Source organism: Anabrus simplex, chromosome 2, assembly GCF_040414725.1.
Source record: "Anabrus simplex isolate iqAnaSimp1 chromosome 2, ASM4041472v1, whole genome shotgun sequence".
NCBI classification, from domain to species: Eukaryota; Metazoa; Arthropoda; class Insecta; order Orthoptera; family Tettigoniidae; genus Anabrus; species Anabrus simplex.
The window spans coordinates 207700858-207723351 of record NC_090266.1 but is presented as its reverse complement, the minus strand read 5'-3'; the positions used below and the strand labels follow the sequence as shown (position 1 = coordinate 207723351).

At 38.4% G+C, this 22494-nt stretch overlaps 1 protein-coding gene across 4 annotated transcripts in view; it reads left to right on the top strand.

The window, feature by feature from the left end:
• LOC136864009 (structural maintenance of chromosomes protein 1A) overlaps positions 1–22494 on the top strand; it is a 679773-nt gene that overhangs the window by 646619 nt on the left and 10660 nt on the right. The window contains exon 26 of one of the 4 annotated variants that reach the window (XR_010859243.2): positions 12175–12301. The exons of 2 other annotated variants lie outside the window; for them this stretch is intronic. The gene's annotated coding sequence lies outside the window, so the exon portion shown is untranslated. Of the gene's footprint in view, positions 1–5787; positions 6044–12174; positions 12302–22494 lie in introns of all 4 variants that reach the window. One more of the 4 variants, XR_010859244.2, reaches the window with a different exon arrangement.

The window sequence follows — 22494 nt, the reverse complement described above, 5'->3', positions numbered from 1 at the left end:
ATAGGTGCAATGAGTATGGTATGAAAATTAGCCTCTCGAAGACTAAATTGTTGTCAGTAGGTAAGAAATTAAACAGAATTGAATGTCAGATTGGTGATACAAAGCTAGAACAGGTCGATAATTTAATTTCAAGTATTTAGGTTGTGTGTTTTCCCAGGATGGTAATAATGGTAAGTGAGATTGAATCAAGGTGTTGTAAAGCTAATGCAGTGAGCTCGCAGTTGCGATCAATAGTATTCTGTAAGAAGGAAGTCAGCTCCCGGATGGAACTATCTTTACATTGGTCTGTTTTCAGACCAACTTTGCTTTACGGGTGTGAAAGCTGGGTGGACTCAGGATATCTTATTCATAAGTTTGAAGTAACAGACATGAAAGTAACTAGAATGATTGCTGCTACAAACCGGTGGGAACAATGGCAGGAGGGTACTCAGAATGATGAGATAAAGGCTAATTTAGGAATGAACTCGATGGATGAAGCTGTACGCATAAACCGGCTTCGGTGGTAGGGTCATGTGAGGCGAATGGAGGAGGATAGGTTACCTAGGAGAATAATCGACTCTGCTATGGATGGTAAGAGAAGTAGGGGTAGACCAAGATGACAATGGTTAGACTCGGTTTGTAACGATTTAAAGATAAGAGGTATAGAACTAAATGAGGCCACAGCACTAGTTGCCAATCGAGGATTGTGGTGACGTTTAGTAAATTTACAGAGGCTTGCACACTGAACGCTGAAAGGCATGACATTCTATAATGATAATGTATGTATGTTATGGTAACTTCTTTTAGTTGTGTTGGTTTTTGTGGCATAATTTCTGTTTTTTCAAATGATATTTTGGGGCCAGTTTTATTTGCAATGTTTTGAAGTTCTGATATCTGGGTTTTTGCCTCTTTTATGTCCACTGCTAGTAATGCTAAATTGTCAGCGAAACCCAGGCAATTTGTTTTTATATTTCGGCCAATCTTTATTTTTGGGTGACATTTCTTCAACCATTCCCTCATTACCATTTCTAGAGCACAATTAAATAATAGTGGTGAGAGCCCATTTCCGTTCCATAGGCCAGTTTTAATTTCAAATAACTTTGATGTTTCACCCCTAAACTTCACTTTTGATGTGGTGTTAGTGAGAGTCAATTTTATCATGTTTATTCATTTGTGGTGTAGTCCAGGTTGTCTTAAAATTTTAAACAGACATTCTCTATGGATGCCATCATAAGCGTTCTTGAAATCTATGAATGTTATCAACTTATCTCTGTTTCTTCTCCTGTTATAGTCCATTATCAATTTAAGACTCATGATCTGATCAGGACAGCTCCTCCAGGGTCTGAAAGCTGCTTAATATTCTCCTAGTTCTTTCTCAAGTTGTAAACTTATCCTATTAAGGATGATTATTGAAAATATTTTGTATGTTATGTCTAGAAGCGAGATTCCCCTGTATTTATTAGGGTCGGTTTTGTCTCTTTATCATCATCACCATCATCATTATCATCATAATTATTATTATTCTTGGTAGTAATAAGGTGGAATATCTGATTTCATAGGTGAAAAAATGTGCAGTAAAATGCCCTAGAACGAGAATGAAGGCTATTATTAACATTAAAAGTAGGCAAGTTATGAAGCATTTGTAATACAAAAGATTGAAATAAAATATGGCACATCTGATAACTTACATCCCTGCCTGCCCAAGAATGGTTAGCTCAAGCATGTATTGATGTTTATGGCTGACTGTTGGTGGACTGTGGAGGCCATGTGTGATGGAAGCTGGTTTGAAGGGAGAGTAGGGGAAGGCTGGAACCAATAGGCGGGGAGTGTTTGCGTAGAGGTTTGTCCGAGGCTTGTTCAAATAGAAACTTTTGAGTAATGCTCCAAAAAGTACGTTCACAGTTTCTGAAATTTCATTTAAATTGTAAGCAGGATTGCATTTCTGGTCTATATTTATAAAGATGTTTTCTGAAACGTTGAGTAAATTGCCCTTGTTATAAATTTAGGGAATTTTTAAATCCTGCTTTATGGAGGTGAAGGAATGATTGGATTCTGTTATATGAGTGCTCTTGGTGGAATATTTTTGGTGTCTGGAGGTGTTGATGTGTTCTTTATATCTAATTAAAAAGCTTCTTCCAGTTTGCCCAATGTTACTCGCTGAACATTGGTTACAATTTAACTTATATAACCTGATTTGTTGTATTTATTTGCGATGTTATTGATTTTGTGCCAGTTATAAAAAACATTAGTATTGTTGCTGATTGTCTTAAAGGCAATATTGACATAATGTTTCTTAAGAATATTAGACAGAGCGAGTTGGCCGTGCGGTTAGGGGCGTGCGGCTGTGAGTTTGCATCCGGTAGATAGTGGGCTCAAATCCCACTGTTGGCAGCCCTGAAGAAGGTTTTCCGTGGTTTCCCATTTTCACACCAGGCAAATGCTGGGGCTGTACCTTAATTAAGGCCATGGCCACTTCCTTCCAACTCGTAGGCTTTTCGTATCCCATCGTCGCCATAAGACCTATCTGTGTCGGTGCGACGTAAAGCCACTAGAAAAAAAAAAGAATGTTAATCATTTCGTAAATGTTTTTATTGGTGTAAGTGAAGGTGGCGTAGTTATCTGTTTTCTTTTTCGTCTCTCTGAGCTGAGTTGGGGTGGATTTGTTGACGATTTTACTGACTATCTTGTATATGAATTGTCTGCTAAAACCATTTTTACTCGCAATAAAGTAGATGGTATTGAGTTCCTTCTTTCTCGATTCGCGTCAGGAAAAGGGATGTTAAAAGCTCTGTGAATTAAGTTCTAGAAGGTTGCTCTTTTTGAGAGTCCGGGTGCATAGAATCTTGACGAATGATGTTTACAGTTTGGGTGGGCTTTCTGAAGATAGTATAAGAAAATTTGTTCGAGCTGTTGTTAATAGTAAGATCTAAAAAGTTTAAAGAATTATTGATTTCAACTTCGGAAGTAAACTTGACCCATGGATGAACCGCATTGAGTCCGGGTGCATAGAATCTTGACAAATGATGTTTACAGTTTGAGTGGGCTTTCTGAAGATAGTATAAGAAAATTTGTTCGAGCTGCTGTTAATAGTGAGATCTAAAAAGTTTAAAGAATTATTGATTTCACCTTCGGAAGTAAACTTGATCCATGGATGAACCGCATTTAGCAGTTCAAGGATGATATCGCCGTTGGTGATATTATGATGTATTAAGGCAAATATATCGTCGACATATTGCGTCCAGAACACAATTCCTTTAATCTATATATTTAAAATGAGAGTTTTATCTGTACATTGCTCAGAATTTAAAAAGAATAGTATTTCTTTATCGGCTGTGTATACAGTAACAAGGAAATGCACTTTTTAATTTTCCATAATGTCTGTCTGTCTGTCTGTCTGTCTGTCTGTCTGTCTGTCTGTCTGTCTGTCTGTCTGTCTGTCTGTCTGTCTGTCTGTCTGTATGTATGTATGTATGTATGTATGTATGTATGTATGTACACACATCATTAGAAAGCAGGTGAAGAGAATTTAATGAAAATCGGTATGCAAATTCGGGGAATAAGTCGCTACAAGCCAGGCCATGAATAATTTTATTCAAGCTGTATGAAATGGTAGTTTAGGGGAAGGCCTAAAATTTAATTCTCAAATATTTATGTTATTAGTGGTCATATCGATAAATACTACATAACTAAAGTTACAGCCGCCTCTGTGGTGCAGTGGTTAGCATGATTAGCTGCCACCCCCGGAAGCTCGGGTTCGATTCCTGGCACTGCCATGAAATTTGAAAAGTTGTACGAGGGCTGGAACGGGGTCCACTCAGCCTTGGGAGGTAAACTGAGTAGAGGTGGGTTCGATTCCCACCTCAGCGATCCTCGAAGTGTTTTTCCGTGGTTTCCCCCTTCTCCGCCAGCAAATGCCGGGATGGTACCTAACTTAAGGCCACGGCCGCTTCCTTCCCTCTTCCTTGCCTGTCACTTTCAATCTTCCCATCCCACCACAAGGCCCCTGTTCAGCATAACATATGAGGCCGCCTCGGCGAGGTACTGGTCATTCTTCCCAGTTGTATCCCCGACCCAGAGTCTGAAGCTCCAGGACACTGCCCTTGAGGCGGTAGAGGTGGGATCCCGCGCTGAGTCTGAGGGAAAAACCGACCCTTTAGGGTAAACAGATTAAGAAAGAAAGAAAGAAAGAACTAAAGTTATATGGTATTAAATGTCTGAACATTTATGTCTTATACATTGTTACCGTACTGGCTATGATCACAGAGATATTAATGAATTTGCATTTTTATTACTAAGTCCATATCAGCGCCGAGTCACGAGAAAATGGGTAAACAGAATTTAGTGAAGACCGGTATGTAAAGTTGGAGAATAAGGAACTAAAGTCTACGCTATAAATAATTTTATAAGACGTCCTAATATCACAGAGTCTAAAGAAAACTAAACGTGAAGGCCTACAAAATAGGAAGCTCATCGAATTGATCATTGACCATTGTTTGTTCTCATGTGCTTTTTGTCTTCTGTTGCCACTCATCTCCAATAGATAGGATTAATGCTGCGTACCGAGGTTTTCTTTTTTTGTATTTCCTTTACAGTGCACCAACACAGATAGGTCTTATGGCGACACTGGGATAGGAAAGGGCTAGGAGTGTGAAGGAAGCGGCCTTGGCTTTAATGAAGGTACAGCCCCACGATTTGCCTGGTGTAAAAATGGGAAACAACGGAATACCATCTTCAGAGCTGCCGACAATGGGGTTCAAATCTACTATCTCCCGGATACAAGCTCGCAGCTGCGCATCCCTAACCACACGGCCAACTTGCCCGGCTGTACCAAGTGTAACAGACTGCCTGAATATTGGCGGGAAGTGGATGGGGAGTTAGATAACTTTCTTCTTTAGCACGTCATTCTTCTGGTTCATAAATTTTCTGATACCACTCGTACGTAACAAACTGGTTCATCATAGAATTTGAGCTGTTCAGTCCCTACTCTGAGGCACTGATTGGAATGAGCAGTGTGCATATTTAACGGAATAATGGCAGAGGAGAGTTCACGGCTGTCTGCGGCCTTGTCACTCCAGCTGGAACTTTGGACTGTTAGATCAGGAGCGTAGTACTGTTCGTTAAAAGTGAGAAAATGTGCTTTTCTTTTTTTTTTTTCATTTTATCACGTAACTTATATGATAGCATTGCTTTTAATCGCTACATTCCTACAGACATTTTCGTAATGACCTATGTTGACTTCAGTTAGGAACACCATAAAGACAGTGTTCCTGAGCATCCCGTAGCAAAGCACGGGTACATCAGCTAGTTTTATTATGAATTTTGGTATTTTCTAAATGGTCTAAATAAATTTCTGCCATTATTCCTGAAGACTGTCTATTCTATTGAATTCCTAATAGAGCTGGGATTCTCAAACTTGTTAATTTTTTTTTTTAAGTTGTGAATAAATTTGGAAGTCTTGTAAGACAGGCTGTTCCTATAGTTAACTATGGGTCTTATGGGAATATCTGTTTTATGGACTTTAGGCATTGCTTTGGCTATAAGAATACTGGGGTTCATGTTGATTAGTTTCTGAGAATCGTATTCAGTGAGAATGAAGGATGTTTATTTCAATGTTTGTTTTAAATTCTTTTGAATATTATTAGTTGGATCTTTCTTAATCAATTTAAATGAATTTTCTGAAAACGATGTTTCCCATTGGTGGAAAAAAGAAAATTCACTATAAGAATGTTGTCCGGTAGAGTAGGAAAGGTGGTGGTATACAATTTTTAATCACTAGATTGTACGCCAAAACCCTGGATTGCATTCCAGACATCTCTGCAGTCTTCATATGGACTGAGGGTATATGACGCTGTTCATTGTGATTCGTTCGTCAGATGGGGACATAAAGCCTTGAGCAGACCCCCTTGGTGTTATTCGACAGGAGTTGACTATTTGCCGATGCCAGGTTTCACCCCCTCTCTACATACCATATCCAGAAGTGCAGGTTGCCCATGGGTGTCAGCTAGAAAGACCTGCACTAGGCCTCTTGGAGGCCACATGACATCAAAAAGGAACTGGTATATAGGTAACAAAACTTTAGTATCTATAGTAATTTTTATTGAAGGTTGTTAAAATGATGGGGTCACCTCTCTGAAAGGTATTTTATACCTCTGTTTTTCTACAAACACTTCTTTGAATGAAAATAATGTTTTACCTAGACAGTTAACTTTGAAAATGCATCTGGCTCGCTGGCTAAATGGTCAGCAATTCAGCCTTCCATTTGGAGCTTCGCAGGTTCGATTCCCAGTCTGAATGCGGATTTTAGCCATGCCTGGCTCAGGAACTGGGTGTTTGTGTTCACCTTAAAACACAGCTCTTCATACACAGGCAACCCATCACACTACCAGCCTCCACACGTGCAATAGTGAATATATCCTTCCACATAGGGTCGGCATCAGGAAGGGAATCCGGCTGTAAAACTAGGCCATAGCTGCATGTAATACTGACACCAAAAATCTGGCAAGAAGGATGAAGATCTCTCCGTCCATCCATGCATGTTCATAATAAATGCCTTACAGCATTCAGTCTGCAAGCCTCTGTGAATTTATTAAACGCTGCCACAATCCTCTGTTTGAAACTAGACCTGTGGCCCACTCTGATGAGTCCAGTGTCAGACCTAAGATGAAACGCTGGTTAATAGAGCAAACGCCTGAAAAGCCTTACATATGATATGTTTTTGACAGACCTATCTGTAAAAATTTCTATAAAATAATTTTCCGCCTTGTCAATACTTTATACACTTTATTCTATCTCGATCGAAACATGTACATGTACGGTAATTAAATAGAATAAAGTGTATAAAGTATTGACAAGGCGGAAAATTATTTTATAGAAATTTGTATATAAGTCAATACGGACCAAAATGGTGAAAATAGTCAATTCAAACCTATCTGTGTCTGTTCGATGTAAAGCCAATAGCAATAAAAAAAAAAAAAAAAGGGGAATCTAACCGTAAGTTCATTCCTAACTTGGTCTTTATCTTCTCATTCCGAATACCCTCTTGCTATTGTTCCCACCTGTTGTTATCGGCAATCAATCTCGCTACTTTCATGTCTGTTACTTCTAACCTATGAATATGATATCCTGAGTCCACCCAGCTTTCACTCCTGTAAAGCAAAGTTGGTCTGAAAACAGACTTGTGACTTCATTTTTACAGAATACTGTTGATTGCAACTGTGAACTCACTGCATTAGCTTTGCTACACCTTGATTCAATCTCACTTACTACACTACCACCCTGGAAGAATACACATCCTAAATACAAGAAATTATTTACCTGTTTCATCTTTGTATTCCCTCCCTAACATTCAATTCTCATAGGTTCCTTACCTACTGGCATCACTTAAGTCTTCAAAAACCATTAGGACCAAGTCATCAGCATAGACTAAATTGCTCACTAGATTTCTACCTAACTGAATCCCTCCCTGCCACTTTATACCTTTCATTAGATTATCCATGTAAAATATGAACAACAAAGGTGAATGATTATACAGCCCTGTCTAACTCCTATAAGTATCTTGAACCAAGCACTCATTCTACCAACAACTCTCACCGCATCTTAATTGTCAACATAAATTCTTTTGATTGCTTTTAATAATCTGCCCTTAATCCCATAGTCTCCCAGTATGGCAAACTTTATTTCTGTACTCTCTCATATGCCTTCTCTAGACGTACGAAACACAACTGGCAATTGCTTGGTGTATACTGAAAATCAGATCCTGACAGTCGCTCTGTGGTCTAAAACCTCACTGGTTTTCAACCAAATTACTCTCAACCGCTGATCACATCCCCCCTTCGAAAATGCCAGTGAACTCATTGCCTGGTACACTGATCAATGAAATACCTTGATAGTTGTTGCACTCTTTCCTGTTCCCTTGCTTATAGACAGGTGGAGTTACTGCTTTCATCCAATCAGAAGGTACCTTACTAACATTCCATGCTAATCTTATTACTCTTTTAAGCCATTCCTTCCCTGCCTTCCCACTGTAGTTCATCATTTCAGGTCTAATTTCATCTATGCCTGCTGCTGTATGACAGTGTAAATTATTTACCATCCTTTCCACTTCAAGTGGAATTTCACCAACAACATTGTCCTCCTGCCCGTGAGCTTCATTGTTCACGAATTTAACAGAAAGATTCCTTTCATGTTGAGAAGATTTTCTAAGTATTCCTTCTACCTGTCCATTGATTCCCTGGGATCTGATATGAGTTCACCTGATTTACCCCCAAAACACTATTAATTTCCTTTATCCCCTCCTTTTCCAAGATTCTTTATTATTGTTCGGAAAGGTTTCTCACTGAGCAAGTTGGCTGTGTGGTTAGGGGCACACAGCTGTGAGCTTGCATTCAGGAGATAGTGGGTTCGAACCACACTGTCAGCAGCCCTGAATATGGTTTTACATGGTTTCTCATTTTCACACCAGGCGCATGCTGGGGCTGTACCTTAATTAAGGCCATGGCTGATTCCTTCCCACTCCTAGCCCTTTCCTATCCCATCGTTGCCATGAGACTTATGAGTGTCGATGCAATGTAAAGCCAATTGTAAAAATAAATTTCCCTGTCACTTGACCTAGCCTTTCCAGTCTTTTTGTTGGATTCAACAATTATTTTGTTACGCTCTGTTTCTTTCATCTATGTACATCAGTCCTGTATGCTCCAGTCCTTGCTTGAAGCCATTTTTGATATTCCATCTTTTCACATTTACATGCTGCTCTCACTTTATCATTTCACTCAGATGAGATGTTCTCTTTTCTGCCCTATTTACACACAGTTGTTCATCGGCATTCCCTTACTCAGCATCCATGTATGCCACCCATTCTCCTTCTAGTGGTCTGTATCATCAAAAAATCCCCGGAATAAATGAAGCAAAATTTCTTATGACACCTGAAGTTTTTTTTTTTTTTTTAGAGTTAGATAATGTTGAATAGGTATGTCAATAGAGTAGTCCCATAAATTAACTGTTAAATATAAACATATCTGCACCTAGACCTCCTGAAAGCAAAATGACGTATGGGACATATGTCGGGTGAAATTGTACATTCTTGAAGTAACCCTTGACATCCTGTTGTGAATTTTGTGTGGAAATTAGGACATGAAGAGAAAGCCAGTTTTGAAATATGATTGGTTCTATGTAAATACCACTGAAAATCACAGGAAAAGATCTGTTTGTGCCTCATCAATACTATTAAAAAGTTATTTAATCTATATTTAAAAATGTCAAACATGTTTCAAGAACCCCACCATTCTCTTCATCAGCGACCATACAGTTTGTTGGATTTGATACCTAATCACCTCAACATACATTCTAAACAAGTTGTTAGTTAAAAAGAAAGAAAAGTAATCTGTATGAAAGGTTTAAAATTACACTATTCTAAATAAGTTATAATTGGAACACAAGACTTGTCAAATAAATAAAGTCATTAAATAACATAAAAGCCACAAAACATTTTACATAAAAGTAAGCATCTCTTTCTTCTTAAAATTCTAATATCACCTAAAACCAGTGTGTGTCTATAATTTTTTTTCCCAGCTCCTTCTCTTAGAAACTTCCTCCGACTGGATAACCTGTTTCTGGTCGGGTATAATTTACCTTTCTGTACACTACAAAAAAAAAAAAAAAAAAGGAAGTCTTATATACTAGAAACATGATCAAGTTCCTTGAATTAAAGATTGAAGTGGGATTAATGAAAATTTGCTGATGTGCCTGCTTGTATACATATCAAATCGTGAAAACAAGTGGATGACCTTGACTCATGCTTGAATCTTTTACAGAAACATGCAAGCCAGTTATTGCAAGTTTTTCCTGTAAACCTGAAAAACAAAATCAAATCCACAGTATGATAAAATGAAAAGATTTTAAACAATAACCATGACAAACTTGCTGTGTAACAATGCTGGAACAACGTATCAACACAACTGACCCATATTTCAAAGAGGTATGACCTTGTCTTCTTGTAATGGTGGGGAAGGGGAAGAAGGACGGCAAGAAGGAATGTACACTACTGGGGGCCGATAACCTGGAAATGGGAGAGGAAAAGGGTGGGTAAGGGCTAGAAAACTGTGGCATAGATTTAGATGTTCCTTACAGATTAACCAATCGGAGGAAGATTTTAACGGATGGTGCTGAAATAAAAATTTTGACTTGTAGACGCACACTGTTTTTTGGTGATATTATTAGAATTTTAAGAGGAAAGAGGTGCTTATTTTTATGTAAACATTTTTGTGGTTTTTGTGTAATTTAAACATTTTATTTATTTGACAGTTCTTGTGTTTCAATTATAACTTATTTAGAACAGTGTAATTTTAAACCTTTCAAATAGATGACTTTCCGTGTTTTTAACTAAAAGCTTGTTTTAGAATGTACACTGCCAGCCAAAAGCTTCTGAACAAGCACTGAACTGTTAAATAATGGACTGAGATTAAAAGAAAACAACATACCTGTGCATGGAATTTACAAATATATATTCTAAAACTAATATTTTACAATAAAACTATGTTTTTACATTACATCTGAGTAAGAAATAGACAGTATGTATACATTTACTCCCACAGATGACCAGAACACATCAAACTCTCTTATAAAAAAAAACCCGCTTTGCTGCAAGTACACTTTTAACTATTCTCGGCATTCTCAGAACAAGTGTTTCTAACACTGATGCAGGTATACTTTGCCAGGCATTCTGCAAGATGTCCCACAGCTGTTCTGATGAAGAAGGACACTCTCTTTTCAGACTTGCTGATCCGACTCCTCCCACAGCAGCTCAAATGGATTTAAGCCCAGGGATTGGGAGGGCCATTCCATTAAAAACAATTCCCCAGAGCTTTGTCTGTTCTGCAGATAATTCATGCAATAGCGAGATGTGTGTCTGCGGTCCTTTCCTTGTTGGAGGACTAACCCACGTTGCTGTCCAGGCGGAAGAGCATAATGAGATAGGATGGAATTGTAGCCGTTTTTGTCCAGTGTTCCTTGAATTTGGTGCAGTCTACCAATTCCACTGGATGAGGTTGGAAGAAAAATAATCACATTTTTCAGGCAGCTGGTATATCACCATATAAATAAGAATACCTATAAAGGCTTTCATTTCTTCAAATATAGTATTTTCCCAATCTTTCTGTATCATTGAACCACTTTCTGTCTTGTAGGTCACATGTAAGTTTCTAGTTTCAGCTAATTTTGAGAAAAAATTGCTTCCAATCATGTCAATATATTCAAATTCAGTGCTACCAGTTGGAAGTTTATGCACAGGTCCATAGTCCAAAAAAAAAATAGCTAGGGGATTGAAACTAACATTGTTTGTCCAAGTAGGGCTAATAGTTTGAGTGGGGACAGTACCTGAATGGGCATCTCCCGCCCCATCCAATGCATTTTGAGATTCTTCAGGTACATTTTCTGCACCAACTGCTTCCACACCACTTTCACTATCCTCACTACAAATTTCGAACTCACTATCACTGCATTCGTCAACAGACTGATACAATTCTTCACGAATATTATCTTCATTCAACTTGCTATACACAGCCATGTTGCTATGATGTGTTTACATTCAGTCACTTGTCTCTTTTTTTCTAAGATAACCTATACAAAAAGGCAGTATTTTAGCAAGCTGTACAGGTCATTTGTATCTAGGAAGCATAGAGAATTCATTGGTGCCAAGAAGTTATATGTTTGGCCCACAGATGGCAGAGGAAGACAGTTTGAAACTCGAGTACGCTCTACTACGAAAACCGCGGGAGACAGTGTGCGAGTCCAGTACGCTTTACTACGCAATCTGCGGGAAAGAGTTAATAGTATTGACAAAGCAGAAATAGGTCTTTTCCTGTGATTTTCAGTGGTATTTAGATTTAAGTCAGTACGGACCAAAATCAAACTATAATGGGTAAAACAATAAATTTGGTTCTACATAATTGCTTTACACTAGGAAGAAAAATCAATGAGGGAAATTACCACATGGATAACAGTGAATTGAAGTGAATCTGTTTGAACATAAGAGTGCTTACATGAACACAGGTAGAGTTGACGACCGATTTTTCCATGGGTTGTCGACAACGTATCTGCATTACACGTTATAATTCTCGTATTTTGGTCCGTATTGAATTGTACAATACATGTATTGAATGGGTGGAATTTATTAAACATCAATTTTTCTTTGACTTTAAGGTATCTGCAGTCGGTGACCACTGTCAGCGACTTTTGGCTCTGAGGAACTCCAAGGCCAATGCTACCCTGATGAATAATGATTTCACAGAAACTCGGATTGTTTTATGTGATTTTTTCCAGTTTTGAGGTGTGCTTTAGATTCAGAAAACAGATCATACTATTCACCTCAATGTTTGACAGTTTTTCTGCCAGCATTATCATCTTTCTGCTGATACTGAAACAACATGATAGATATGAAGTCTGATCTAAAGGTTCAGTCCTGGGCAAAAGCGGCTTTCTCTGGAAACTGTGTGTTATTGTAGTGGAGGATAGTGTGGAGTGTGAGTTGCAGGGATGTTGGAGACAGTACAAACACCCAGTCCCGAGCAATGGAAATTAACCATTTACAGTTAAAATCTTCAACCTGACTGGGAATTGAACCTCAGGCCCTCTGAAATGAAGGTGACTATGCTGACCATTCAGCCAAGGTCTGTGGCTGTAATATGTGTGATTTATCCCTTTATACATTGCTGGTATAATTAAATATCACCACTCAAATTTCTGTTTTCTGCTTGAGTGGACATGTTTTTAAACTGAAGTACATACATACATACATACATACATACATACATACATACATACATACATACATACATACATACATACATACATACATACATTATCATTATAGACTATTATACCTTTCAGCGTTCAGTCTGCAAGCCTCTGAGAATTTACTAAACGTCGCCACAACCCTCAATTTGCAACTAGTGTTGTGGCCTCATTTAGTTCTATACCTCTTATCATTAAATCGTTAGAAACCGAGTCTAACCATCGTCGTCTTGGTCTCCCTCTACTTCTCTTACCCTCCATAGCAGAGTCCATTATTATCCTAGGTAACCTATCCTCCTCCATTTGCCTCACATGATCCCACCACCAAAGCCGGTTTATGCGTACAGCTTCATGCACCAACTTCATTCCTAAATTAGCCTTTATCTCCTCATTCCGAGTACCCTCCTGCCATTGATCCCACCTGTTTGTACCAGCAATCATTCTAGCTACTTTCATGTCTGCTACTTCTAACTTATGAATAAGATATTCTGAGTCCACCCAGCTTTCGCAACCGTAAAGCAAAGTTGGTCTGAAAACAGACCGATGTAAAGATAGTTTCGTCTGGGAGCTGACTTCCTTCTTACAGAATACTGTTGATTGCAACTGCAAGCTCACTGCATTAGCTTTACTACACCTTGATTCAATCTCACTTACTACATTACCATCCTGGGAAAACACACAACCTAAATACATGAAATTATCGACCTGTTTTAGCTTTGTATCACCAATCTGACAATCAGTTCAGTTGAATTTCTTGCCTACTGACATCAATTTAGTCTTCGAGAGGCTAATTTTCATACCATGCTCATTGCACCTATTTTCAAGTTCCAAGATATTAGACTGCAGGCTTTCGGCACAGCCTGCCATTAAGACCAAGTCATCAGCATAGGCCAAACTGCTTACTATATTTCCACCTAACTGAATCCCTCCCTGCCATTTTATACCTCTCAGCAGATGATCCATGTAAACTACGAACAGCAAAGGTAAAAGATTACAGCCTTCTTTTAACCCCTGTAAGTACCCTGAACCAAGAACTCATTCTACCATCAATTCTCACTGAAGCCCAATTGTCAACATAAATGCCTTTGATTGATTTTAATATTCTACCTTTAATTCCATAGTCCCCCAGTATAGTGAACAGCTTTTCCCTCGGTACCCTGTCATATGCTTTCTCTAGATCTACGAAACATAAACACAAGTGCCTATTCCTCTCGTAGCATTTTTCATTTACCTGGCGCATACTGAAAATCTGATACTGACAGCCTCTCTGTGGTCTGAAACCTCACTGGTTTTCATCCAACTTCCTCTCAACGACTGATCACACCTTTCCTTCCAAGATTGAACACTTTGCCTGGTATAATAACCAATGAGATACCTCGATAGTTGTTGCAATCCTTCCTGTTCCCTTGCTTATAGATAGGTGCAATTACTGCTTTTGTCCAATCTGAAGGTACCTAACCAACATTCCATGCTAATTTTACTACTCTATGAAGCCATTTCATCCCTGCCTTCCCACTATACTTCACCATTTCAGGTCTAATTTCATCTATTCTTGATGCCTTATGACAATGGAGTTTATTTACCATCCTTTCCACTTCCTCAAGCATAATTTCACCAACATCATTTTTCTCCTCCCCATGAGCTTGGCTGTTCGCAACACCACCAGGATGATTTCCTTTTACATTGAGAACGTTCAAAATATTCCCTCCACCTCTCCAGTGATTCCCTGGGATCTATTATGAGTTCACCTGAATTACTCAAAACACTGTTCATTTCCTTTTTCCCTCCCTTCCTAAGATTCTTCACTACTGTCCAGAAAGGATTCCCTGCTACTTGACCTAGCCTTTCCAGGTTATTACCAAAATCTTCCCATGTCTTCTTTTTGGATTCAACAACTATTTGTTTCGCTCTGTTTCTTTCATGTACGTACAAATCCCTGTCTGCCTCGGCCCTTGTTTGGAGCCATTTCTGATAAGCCTTATTTTTAAGTTTACAAGCTGCTCTCACTTCATCATTGCACCAAGATGTTCGCCTTTTCCCATCTTCACACACAGTTGTTCCTAGGCATTCCCTTGCTGTTTCTACTACAGCATCCCTGTATGCCACCCGTTCACTTTCTATATCCTGAACCTGCTTACTGTCTACTGTTTGAAACTTCTCACTAATCATATCCATGTACTTCTGTCTAATTTCCTCGTCCTGGAGATTTTCTACCCTTATTCGTTTGCAGACAGATTTCACTTTCTCTACCCTAGGCCTAGAGATACTTAGTTCACTACAGATCAGATAGTGGTCTGTATCACGAAAAATCCGTGAAAACCTCGTACATTCCTAACAGATTTCCTGAATTCAAAGTCTGTTAAGATATAGTCTATTATGGCTCTGGTATCCCTAGCCTCCCATGTGTAGCGGTGAATAGCCTTATGCTTAAAGAATGTATTCGTAACTGCTAAACCCATACTAGCACAGAAGTCCAGCAAACGCTTCCCATTTCCATTAGCTTCCATATCTTCCCCACATTTACCAATCACCCTTTTGTATCCTTCAGTTCTGTTCCCAACTCTCGCATTGAAATCGCCCATTAGCACTATTCTATCGTTGCTGTTGACCCTGACCACGATGTCACTCAATTCTTCATAAAACTTGTCAACTTCATCCTCATCTGCACCCTCACATGGTGAATACACGGACACAATTCTTGTCCTAATTCCTCCAACTGACAAATCTACTCACATCATTCGCTCATTTACGTGCCTAACAGAAACTATGTTTCGTTCAATGGTATTCCTGATAAAGAGCCCCACCCCAGACTCTGCCCTTCCCTTTCTAACACCCGTCAAGTACGCTTTATAATCTCCTATCTCTTCCTCATTATCTCCCCTTACCCGAATATCACTTACTCCTAACACATCCAGATGCATCCTCTTTGCTGACTCTGCCAGTTCTACCTTCTTTCTTCCATAAGCCCCATTAATATTGATATCTCCCCATCGAATTCCATTTCGTTCGCCAAGTTGTTTCCAAGGAGTCCCTCACCTGTCAAATGGGAGTGGGACTCCATTACTCCCATAGGTCCGAGGCTTGCTTAAAATGTTCTGAGCTCGGTAAATTCATGAAGCAGGATGCTACCCTACTTGCACATACTCCAAGTGAGGATCTCTCCTCTAACGTGTTATGGAGCTAAAATTGCTAACTATGTAGCCATTGTCACAACACCATCTGTCTAGTAATATAGCAGCTAGGTAATGAAATACAGCCTGGTGGTAAAATAGTATACCACTGCCCATTCTGGACACACACTTTGTTGTGATAAGTGCATGTGTAATGTGCATTTGTAATTCTAGCACAGAGTCGCTGATGATTCCTTCAAATAAGATTAGTACCAGTCTCTGCATATTCTCTCATCTCCAGAATGTAATTTATCACATATTATACCACAGAATTTCAGGAAATAACACTGCAAAAATGTTTTCCTAAAATAGTATTTTCCCCCCATATTTATGGCTTGCTATTGTTGTTTGTACTAAGAAAATTATCTGTGATATCATAATGTAATTTGTATCTGCCCAATATTTTACTTTTTGAGAATCAACTTGTAACTTTTAGCATTGGATAATGTGCATATGGCGACCCCGAAAAAGATTTAATTTTATTTCTTCGACATATAACTTCTGAGAAAAGGCCCGTGCTATATATTGCACGCTGGGCAGTTGTGCTGTCTTTTGTTTCACATACGGGAATTTGGATGTTATTTCACATTTGGCTTACAGATATGCTTTCATCCAATACTTTCTTTTGTAAATTTTTCTTCAATATTTGCATATATTACAAAAATAATGTTGTTCCAGAACTATTAAAAATACCTAGATGTTTGATTTTTGTGCTAGGAATGATTTTATAGGGCTTGTAAATGACCTGAGTTGTTAATTGTATGAGGAAATGAATTTATGTTTTAAAGAATAATGCTAAAATCTCACAAGCTACCCAAATCACTTATTACATCTTGAGGCAATCAGACAGTCTGTATGAGGAATTATAGTAGCGGTATGTACAGAGATAAGTCACCTGTTCGTGTGAGTACTGCACTACGATGATGTTCTGAAAGGCAAGTACACAATACTTATTACCTTTGTGCGTATGATAATCAGTAAAACAGTCTACACATGCACTTGGTACACTGGGTTCTAGGTCTAGCAATGCAATTTTCTCTTCGCTCCTGGAATTGTAGAAGGTCGGTGATGCATTCCATTGTACCGAAGTTCCTGTACTGCATTATGTCCAAAACAATGAGATCTGCTGAACGAAGGAGCAGCTTTGTAGCATGTGAGATAAATCTGGACAATTGTTCATCGAAAATCAAGATGATAAATGCCTTCTCGAGACATGTGTTTCAGCTGCTATGCATTATGCATTCCTACATCAACGAGCCAGGCAAATATTGCCCACCACCACACCACCACTTTTTTTTTTTGCGTTCGCTCGAAGCTGGCTACCAGGTAAATTGTGGGCAAAGCCAACTTCATGTTCATTCCTGCTGTCCTCATCCGACAAAGCTACAACGTCTGGAGGCTCGATGAAAACCTTTCATCATTTTCCAACAAGTCGAGTACTTTTCGTAATGAAATTCTCCTAGAAAAATGTATGAACCCATAAATGTGAAGTACGTGAAGAGATAGGATGAATAACTGCATAAAAGATACATTTCAACAAGAAAACTGCAATGTAGCGTCAATTTTATGTGAAAATTTTACTCTGTGTGGTTACAAATTGTTAAATTAAAACATACAACTTACAGCCTATGCTATTATGCGTTGCTAGGTTGATAAAGAAGAATGAAATGAATGGAAAGGAACATCAGAACTATAACAATTATGGGCTGAGTTGTGCCGGGCAGAAAGGCAGCACTTCCGCCCAGCGTGCCAGATAAGTACCACCAAACTTCTACTTCAAATGAAAGGACACCAATCACCACCAAGTCATATCTTAGCTAATCCCCATACATATAAGCACCTTAGAGAAAAATATAGCACAACAGGGTCCATATAAATAACTATAGAAGTAAATCAGGAATTACTTACTTCAAACATGCAGCCATTACTGGCACTGGTGAAAATAAGACTTGTTTTTTATTTAGCTAGACTGTACCAATGAGCATGATATACTAAAACAAACCATGTAAGATGTTAGGCTGAACTTCTCTGAACATGACAATACCGTAGTAAACAATACAGTGCGCGCGGTTTCAATAATAAGATTCTAAGAAGACAGTGTAGTTTGTCGTGCCATATATGGCCCACTGGGCGGATCCAGGTTAAGAGCATTAGAAACAAAGTTGCAATTCCTGAGAGGTTCATATTTATTACTGCTTACCAAATGTAATGAAGTCTGTGCATATGTACCAGTAACCTCTATTCAGTAAAGCTAACAGAAGCTACTAGGACAGTATATTACTTGTGATGGTTATTTTGTTCAATGTATTATCATCATCATCATCATCATCATCATCATCATCATCATAGCTGCTTCGGTTGCTCTGTAGTACTTTGTTTGCATGTAGTTCCCATGTTTGCAGATTTGCTTCTGACCGAAGTAGCAGATTACTGATGGGCAGAAAAATCCAATATCACCCATCTCCTATGTTGTGGGGATGTAAAAGATAGATAGATAGATAGATAGATAGATAAAGCCTTTATTTTCTGTGGCAAAGTTAGGGCTCTTGGGCCTTTCTTATACTTAACCGCACACATATTGTTATTATTCCATATAATGACATTGATTAATTTAAAATACCAAGAACTACAAATAACACTAATTTTTAAGACAAAAATATTAATATATACACGCAAAGAAGAAAGAAAGAAAAAGTAACTGCCTACATAATACAGGTTAGAAAAAATAATTTCAATACTCAGCGAAAGAGATACGAATGTAAAAAATACTAGTAAGCTTAATAAAAATATTAAATGAAATTTAACAGTATGTATCCTTGCATGACTAGATCTAAGTTAAATACTGTACTTACTACTAGCTATTTTTAGGCTACTTCTACTTCGTAAATACAATATGGATGTTTTTAATTTAATTTAAATTATCATATTAAACCAATATTTATTTTATTGTGCAATAATCTCATATCATTTTCACACACAATCACTCGTTCCACTCATACAGGTACTGTACCTTGCTGGAAGCACTTAACGAGGAACTGCTGGTAGGAGGTTTTAAATATACTTTTTGATGCAGCATCCTTGATGTCTTTGGTAAGAGCATTCCACCATCCCGAAGTGGTGATAGTAAATGATCGATGGTATGTGATTGTTCGGTGGACAGGTATTTCTAGGAGGGACACAGAGCGAGTATCGTGGAGATGTAAAAAACCAAGGTGACGAAAATTACTGGAGAGATAAGCAGGGATGCCTTCTGAAAGTACCTGGTACACAAGAGTATTTGCATGTAGTTTACGCCTGTCGTCTAGTCGTAACCAAGATAATTGTTTATAGTAGGGAGAAACTCGAGCGTCATACCGTAAATCCATAGCATATCTAAGACAAGCATTTTGAGTGTGTTGTAGTTTCAAGCTTAATTCATTTGTTATATTCGTAAGAATTACATCACAGTAGTCAAAAATGGGAAATAATAATGACCGAACAAGTTGAATTTTTAGTGATCGAGGGAATATATTTCTGAACCGTTTTAAGGGGTGCAAGCCACAAGAAACCTTTTTGCAGATATTCTTAACTTGCGCTGACCAGTTTAAAGTTTCTGTTATAATAACACCAAGGTTAGAAACTGATTCACAATAAGGTATAACAGTATTATTTAAAGTTACGGGAGGAATGCAATTTTGTTTTAAAATGTGAAGATTCTTTGATGTACCGATGATAATGGCTTGCGTTTTATGGGGGTTTAATTTAGGTTGTTTCTAATTGCATAGCTATTAATTTGCTCAAGGTCAGCGTTTACATTACATATTGCTTGTTGTATATTATTAGTTCTAGTGTGGTAATAAATTTGCAGATCATCAGCATAAAGATGGTACTTGCAGTGCTTAATTGATCTGGTGATATCATTTATATATAAAGTGAATAGGAGAGGGCCTAGGACTGACCCTTTTGGAACACCAATATTTTTGGTTCGCCAAGTTGATTTATTATTATTTGCAACCACACACTGCCGGCGGTTTGTAAGGATAAGAATAGAAAAATTCCAGCACTTTCTGGCTAAAGTTTAAGGACTGTAATTTGGGAAGAAGCAACCCTAAGTGGAAAAGGAAGGATATGAAACAACCCAGGATGCTTGCCCACTGTAGAAAATGTCTTCAGGCTCTCTGATGTTGGTCATCACTATACCAGAATTTGGACCATATCCCAGATGTGCCTTCTGTAGCATCAAACATAATCATTGACATAATATTACTTGCAAAACCTGTAATGTTGCCCTTCGTAAAAGATAATTCACTCCTTTTCACCAGAAGTTCTGCAGTTCTTTATTCTGCAATTTTCTAAGTTGTGTACTCTACTGTATACCTGATGAAGTCATTATTGTCCTGTTTTCATTTGTAGAATGTTAAAATACAGTTTACACCACTTATAACCCAAAATATTTATAAAATTTATTTTAGTTTGAGGTGGTAAATTATTATACAACTGCCCATTTAAGGTACATGGTGGTGGTGAGGGGCACTGGGCGGGTTGGCTGTGCGGTTAGGGGCGTGCGGCTCTGAGCTTGCATCCGGGAGATAGTGGGTTCGAATCGAACTGTCCGCAGCATTAAAGATGGTTTTCCATGGTTTCCCATTTTCACACCGGGCAAATGCTGGGGCTGTACCTTAATTAAGGCCACAGCCACTTCCAACTCCTAGGCCTTTACTATCCCATCGTCGCCATAAGACCTATCTGTGTTGATGTGACGTAAAACCACTAGCAAAAAAAGAAAGGTACATGGTTGGCAGGAATGGGTAGTGATATAATAATTTACCATCCCAAAAATTCACCATTTGAAGACTTTATAAATATTTTTGTTCATATCTTACATATATATAGCTATGCGGTTTGTCCGCATAGCTGTGAGCTTGCATTCGGGAGATAGTAGGTTCAAACCCCACTGTTGGCAGCCCTGAAGATGTTTTTCCATGGTTTCCTATTTTCACACCATGGCAAATGCTTGGGCTGTACCTTAATTAAGGCCAGAGATGCTTCCTTCCCACTCCTAGCTCTTTCCCATTCCATCGTCGCCGTAAGACCTGTCTGTGTTGGTGCAACGTAAAGCAAATTGTAAGAAAATAAAATTAAAAAATTATAAAATGTCCCACCCTTTTCCACTTCCTCCTTCCAATACAAAATATTAGGGTAGCACCTTATTTCAAGTCCTGGAATACCTACTCAAATATCAGACCCAATAATTACAGTTTAATGTCCACAGGCATATAAATTACACAGGTTATTGACTAGTTTCCTCACTCACTAATAGGTATGGCCTATGATGAATTATGTCTGTGAACTACGGCGTTCATGTGATGATCGGTGTAAACATACAATGCAAGTTTTCTGCAATTGTCAAAGATGCATTCGGTTTCTTCACCAACTCTAATGCTTAGTTGCAGAAAGGCTCATCAAGTCAGTCCTTGATTGCAAATCAATTGATTGCTTATCAATTTTGATTTCCGATTGCTTTGAAGAAAACTGAAACCCAATTCAACTTGCTATGATTTACTAATTGAAGATTTGTAAGTAATGTATCTGGCAACAATGCAATTCTTGACCACTGCCGTGTTGATTCTTAAAGATTGGTGGCAAGCAAGGACATCAAACTGGCAGTGAATCAGGAATCAGCTGAATTCTTCAGGTTTTAATGTAGGTTTTGACAAAGTAAAAAAATGAGGAATATACCCAATAAGAAAGTAAGAGGGCTGAACATTTCTTATTTAATATTGATGCAAGTGTAATGGACTAGTATAACTTGGGAACAATTCTCTAACCCATGGGTAAATAATGCAAATATCAAGCTTGTTTATTATTGTTACCGTGTTTTTGTGGATTACAGAGGTGAAAGAAGGTGCGGACATGAATGGGTTGATACAAGACAATCAGAAGATTAATTTTAAAACTTTAAAATTATAGCTATACTAGCTGATGTACCCGTGCTTCGCTACGGAATTCTACGTTGTATACAGAATTCCAAGTTAGGTAGTGTACACGTTGTGACCAAGATTATATTAAATTGCATAGCTCTTAACGTTACCCTAGAAATGCGACAGGGAAGCCACCAAATGTCTTTTCTCATATGAAGACCGGGTTAGGGAATTTTTTGTAAAGGTAGGCCCATTTGCCTACTGTCAGTTGCAATCACGTTGGGGAGTTTTCATTTTAATGGCAGACAGTTACTTTCCACCTGCCTTTTTACATCATCAGAAAGACTGTCGTGGTGGTTTTCCCAGCTGAAGTTCATTATAATGACGTCAGTAGGAATGCCGCGATTAAAAGTGATACTTTCATATAAAATACTCGATCAAATGAAAAACCGCACATTTTCTCACTTTTAATGAGCAGTACTACGGTGCCGATTTAACAGTCCAAAGTTCCAGAGCTGGAATGAGCAAGCCGCAGACAGCCATGATCTATGAACAACCTTCCTCTTTTTTTGGCGGAGTGAGGGGTCAGGGGTTGGGGTGGAGGGCGAGCAGTGGAGAGTCGTAGGGCAATAACTATGCCCTTTTACTAATGTGTTTCC